This window comes from Cibotium barometz, chromosome 39, assembly GCF_041138505.1.
Source record: "Cibotium barometz isolate CiBa-2024 chromosome 39, ASM4113850v1, whole genome shotgun sequence".
NCBI classification, from domain to species: Eukaryota; Viridiplantae; Streptophyta; class Polypodiopsida; order Cyatheales; family Cibotiaceae; genus Cibotium; species Cibotium barometz.
In genome coordinates, this window is record NC_141084.1 from 18,871,437 (window position 1) to 18,877,699 (window position 6,263).

Consider the following 6,263-nt stretch of genomic DNA (forward strand, 5'->3'; position numbering starts at 1 on the left):
ACCAACTATTGGTGACTTTCGGGCCCAAATTCTTAAAGAAAGTCATGATAGTCCAAGTGCGGGTCATCCTGGGATTCAGAAGACCTATGCACTAGTAAAAAGACAGTTTTATCGGCCTAGTTTGTTTAAGAACATCCAGACTTATGTGCTGAAATGCAGTAAGTGCCAGGTCAATAAACATGAACGTCTTAAGGTTGGAGTAGAGCACTAACCAAGGAGCTAGAAAGATGTACCTTATTTATTTTGTATGCCAAGGATACTTTGACAAAGCACCAGTTATCCCTTCTTCCCAACTAGAGGTAGGTGTAGCCTTGTGCAGCTAGGATATCCCTCAACTGGTCAGGCAACCTCCTCCTTTGTAGGCGGCTTGGTCTAGTTCTTACTTTGGTTTCCACCATAATCTCCTCATTGCACGAGAGCTTATAGTTGTGGTGTCATTACCTCACTATATGGCGAGGTTACCAGTTTTATCCAATAGCCTGAAGTGTATTTTGATACCCCTAAGACATCATGTTTTTCCATCATAGAGATTTTTTTCACTTTATTTATATTTACTTTTTCATAATTATAGAGCTTATCATCCTCAGCTCAAGTTATATACGCACAAGTGACATCCATATAATACTACAAGGTTAGGATATTGAGGTTATATCGTTCATTATCTGGATGTGCCCGATGCAGACATTCCACCACTAGGTGTACTAGGTGTTAACTGTGAAATACTACCATAGTATAGTTCTTTCCCTTAGTTTAGGAATAGTTTTCTCTGTTAAGATTCTAAACATCATCAAGGAGCAAAGGTGTCTCTCTAATTCAAATTCTAAACACCTATTTGTACCTCTGCACACTAAGTGCTTATGATGGATTATCTTTGTATCTAGATATGGAATTTAATGAGATCGATGGAATTATAGTATCACGACATGGTGTTCTTTCTTTTTATATCGTTTATCTGGTTATTTGTTATCTTATGAATGGTTCATAATGTTTTCTATTGGTAAATCTGCCAATATGTGTTTGACCATCTTTTGAGGTTCTTATATGATGTGACTATGTTGGGAGGTTCTTATATGCTGACTATGTTGGGAGGTTCTTATATGCTTACATGTCCTCTCCTTTCACTCTTCAAGGACTTTATAGGGATTATAATGATGATGACTTTGAAACTTGGGTAGAGCTTTGTGACTAGTTTTATAACCACCACGATGGTGACTTTGTAACTTGGGCAAGCTTGTGCAACTAGTTTTGTTAGCTATTAGACCAAGTAGCATCCATGATGGAGTAATGTGTTACTTGATATGGTGTTGTGAGGTATAAAAAACGTAAACCTTAGACCACATATTAGTGAGACGAGAGCAAAGATCTCATCCATGATATGGTGTTAAAGAGGTATAAAAAACTTTGACCGTATAGCATATTAGTGAGAAGAGCAAAGATCTCATCCTTTTCCTTAAGTAACAAGATTGAAAACATGGGAATCCAGTGCAATCATCTTTTCATACCAATTCATTTGGTAAAAAAAAGGAGTCATTAAGTGTGTTTTATTCGACAAAGAGGCACTTATTTTTATTAGAAGAAAGACCTATCAATTTTATTAGAAGAAACCCACACTACTTTTGAAAGAGAAAATATATTATATACATGAAACATCTTTTTCTATATTAAAAGAAGAAAAGTAACTTTCAAATGACTATTGACACATGTTAAGGTTCGTTTTATGTGGATGTGTTAAAGGTTTGTTGATAATTGGTTACAATTCTAAGCTATTTCATGGATGTGCTATTACATTTTTAAAGCTATGCTTATCATATTGGCCGAGGATAATTCTATGGTAGGTCTTTTTGTCTCATTAGAGTAGGGGAATTTTGTGGTCCTTGGAGCCTTTTCCAATATAATTCCTTTTCGCCTAGTCGTGGGTTCCAATAGGGTGGGGGCTTTTCCAATGCCTTTCCCAATGAGTATAGACGACATGGAGTAGTGCTAAATTTTGCAACCTTCAACGTGCATCATTACCATCCGAAGCTTCATGGCAAGTCCACCTTGAAACTTTGGTTTTTAAAGAAAGTAACAAGTTTCACATGAAGGCCAAGGTACCTTTGAGGCCTTCAATTTTGAAACTTCTCAAGTCCAAGGCAAGGTTGCAAATATCAGGCCTAGCACTCCAAGGAGCCCACTCAAATATACATAGTGATCATGTTTTAAGCCTAAGTCAGGAGCGTGTTGCCCCCGTCCGACACCAAAAAAATAAATGCCAAGGGGTGGGACCTACAACAGGGTGTATATGTCAAATGCATAGTATATCGTGTATCATGAGAGCAAGGTGTGAAATTTGAATGATGTTTTCATTGCAACCCATGCTCCCCAATTGGAGGCCGCTGCATTTAAAAACGCATCATTATCAAGCTATAACTAACGTACATGCATGCATGTTCTCTCACACACATGCGCACATACGTGTACACATGCGCACATGCACACATGGCATACACACTTACTTACATGGGACATTTTAAGGAGTTTGTGTGCAGGGTTCACTCAAAGTGTTTTATGATCAAGGGATCTAGTGGGGTGGTGGAGGAAATTCTATGTACTTTTTTGATTCGTGTAAGTATAAATATTATTCCAATAAGAAGCCAATCATCAAGCAAAGCAAGGGGGATGTTTACTTTAAATTTAGTGCCCGTGTATAAGACTGTTCACACCAAGACTTCTTGGAGGCCAAAGGCTAACAAACCCCCTAGAGTAAATGGTATAAATGTGTACAGGGTGTAGCATTACTTGGTAAACCCATCTGCCACATTGGCCTGTGTAGGCACGTAAGTCAAGGATCTCGATAATGAAATCCATGGCTATGTGTGTCCACTTTCCTTCCGGAATAGGCAATGGTTGCAACAATCCTCCCGGAAATTGGTTGGGATCCTTGTTTTATTGGCAAGGCAAACACTTTTGTGCATAGTCATGCACATCCTTCCGAAGCCCTTTCCAAAAGAAATTCTTTTGTATCTTTTCATAGGTCTTAAACACTCCCAAATGACCCGCCATGGGCGAAGAGTGCATTAAATATTTCTCCAAGATAGATCTCAAAGTCCGGGTATCATCAAATAAGGATGAAAGCTGGAGATGAGTTTTAATACTGCATTCCGGACTGAATGGGGTCTATTTTAATTCATGGTTATGCCTTTTGGATTATCAAATGCCCCAGCCACATTTTAAGCTCTTATGAACAAAGTTTTGAAGCCAATCCTCTACAAATAAATTTTGGTCTTCTTTGATGACATACTTGTGTATAGCAAGTCAAGGGAAGAACACTTGATGCATGTGAATCAAGTGTTGAAGGTGTTGAGAGAGCACAAGTTGTAAACAAAGCAAGTGCACATTTATGTCACAAGAGGTGGAATACTTGGGTCACATTGTGAGCAAGCTCCTTTCAACTCATCAAGTAAATCATCATCAATCCTTGGAATGGGATATCAATTATTTATAGTGATCTTGTTGAGATCCCTATAATCGATGCACATTCTATAAAATCCATCCTTCTTCTTCACCAACAAAACGGGTGAGGCGAAGGGTGATTGGCTTGGTTGTATGAACCCCATTTCCAAAAGTTTCTCAACTTGCTTCTCCACCTCTTCCTGCTTAACCTTTGAAAACCTATAAGGAGGCTTATTGATTGGTTTTGCATCCTTCTCAAGCTCTATGGCATGGTCAACTTCTCTAGTAGGTGGCAAGCATTTTGGTGCCTCGAACACATCTTTGTACTCTTACAACAAGGCATCCATCCCTTCATCATGTATTTTTAGCCCATTGACCTCTTCTTGTGAGTGACGAGTGAGTTGTAGCATGTAAACAAGGCATAAGCTCCTCAACTCTCTCTTCATTTGCTTCATAGACACCAAGGTTAATGCATGGGTGCAAATTCAATCCAAACGTAGCTCTTTGTCTTCATGCATAAACCACATTTTCATGTGCTTCAAATCCATTGAAAACCTCCCCAAAGTGTGCAACCAATCGCATCCAAGCACCACATCAATGGGCCCCATGTCAAGCACAATCAAATAGGCTTTATAGGCATAATCGGAAGACAAAGAAATCCTTGTTGCAACCCAACTCTTACTCAGCTCATGCTGTCCATTTGCAACGTCCACCTTCAGCATCTCCCGTGAACATAGTCTCAAAGAATTCATTGATTTAGAGTTCATAAAACTATGTGTGCTCCCTGAATCAACAAGTATGTGAATTGATCTACCCCCAATCTTCCCCACGAGCCTCAAAGTGTTGGAACCTTTGCATCCCTCTCTTTAGCTTCTTGTGAAATGGCACATAGAATGGTTGTCCTTTATTTTGTTTCAACTTCTTCCCAATCCTCTCCACCCAGATCAAATGGAAACTCTTGAGAAGGGTCAAGAGTAAACTCTTCTATCACATCATTAGCACAATCCTAAATTCAGCCTCATCCATGTATTCCAATGGTGCCTCTTCATTTTCAACCACCTCAAAGATCATGTTAACCCGTATCTCTTTTGCCTTGCATATGTTTTTATGCTTGGGAATCCATTTCTCATTTTATAGAAAGAAAACCCCCTTCTTCCTCTTCTCATCCATCTCCGCTTGTGTCAATTTCTTAATCACCTGGCCTTGAAGGAAAGAGGATTCAGCATCACTTTTGGGTGGAGGTTTGGCCAAAGAACCACTCCATTTCACATTCCTTGGCTGTCCATACACACTAGGATATCGTTGTATGGGAGTAGAGGTTGGAGTGAAGCTTGCACGAGGTACGAGGTGTAGTAAAGGTAGAAGTTGGCCATTTGACTGCATTTGGGCTGAAAGTAGATGGTTTAGTTGTCCCCACATTCCATCTATTTGCAACACTCGCCTTGTACTTAGATTCAAAAACCTCCGCATAATTCATGACACCTTGCAAAGTTTGAGGTCTTTGAGCCTTCACATCAACCCCAAGTGATGATTGCAATCCATTTATATATTTTACCATTTTGTTATACTCATTTATTCCCCCAACAAACATAGACAGCTTTCTAAATTGGTTACTATACTCCTTGATGGAACTCCCCTTTTGCTCCAAATCATATCATTGTCCCACCAATTGAGCTCGTTCCAATGGAGATTTCAAATTTTGAAACATGGCATCGTTGAATGCCTTTCAAGTGTCAAAGTGCAAACTCTCATGTTGAGTAAACCCCAACGTGAATGGGCATAATCTTCCAAATGCAACATGGAAAATTATAATTTGTCCTCCTCCTCACGAGGATACAATGCAAAGTACATCTCCATCTTGCTTATCCATTCCTCCAATTCTTCAGTGGTTGTGTTCACTCCTTTGAACTTGGAAAGTGTAATCTTGTCCTTCACATCTTTGGCCCTTAGTGACTCCAATGTAGTACGTCCATCGGTAGTGTGTGGTATGTCCTTTGATCATGTCCACTAGTGTGCACCGGTATGCCTTCATTCACTATTTGCCCACTAATGTCATGTAGAGGTACCCTTTCTTGTTGCATTTCTCTTAAGCTTTGCCCATCTTCAAAAACGGAATGTGGTGCCATATTTTGATCATGTGGTTCATCACCCAATGGAGTGTCGTCCACATGTGCCAATCCATCACTGACCACCTCATTTACAACATCTTGAACTTGGTTCCCCTCCATGGGCACTTGTGCTTGAACTTTCGATGGCCTTCCCACGATTTCCCATGCTACCAAGTGGTTAATATGAAAAATGGTAACCAAATTGGGAGTTCTTTCGTTTGCCACGTTCGTCTTGATGAGAGGAACACTCCTACCACCTTGAATTACCACTTTGAGCACCCTTATATCTCTCTGTTTATACTTTTAACTGAAAGTCAACTATGTGAGGTTGACCACCCAAACGATAACGGAATGGAGAGTTTGTTGGCTAGTTTGGAAGCTCTTAGATAGTGCTCTTAAGCTATGTAAACACCTTGAATTCAATCCGCACTATTTTGGACTGAATTAGAACTTTCAGTCTGACCAAAATAGTCCCTTTGCACCTTGAAACAGTGTCCAAATCAACCACTTCGCGGCTTTATAGATTTGCCTTAAGATGCCCTTTTACGGCTTCTCAATGCCCTTGAGAGATCTTGAATGGTTTGGGACTGAATTGCACTTTTGTATTCACTGCAGAGTATAGGCAAACCACAAAAAATTGGGCATAATCTCCCCACAAAATGGACCAGATCTCGATAATAATGCATTAGCATTTGCCCAATGTCCATTCATGAACAATGTCCC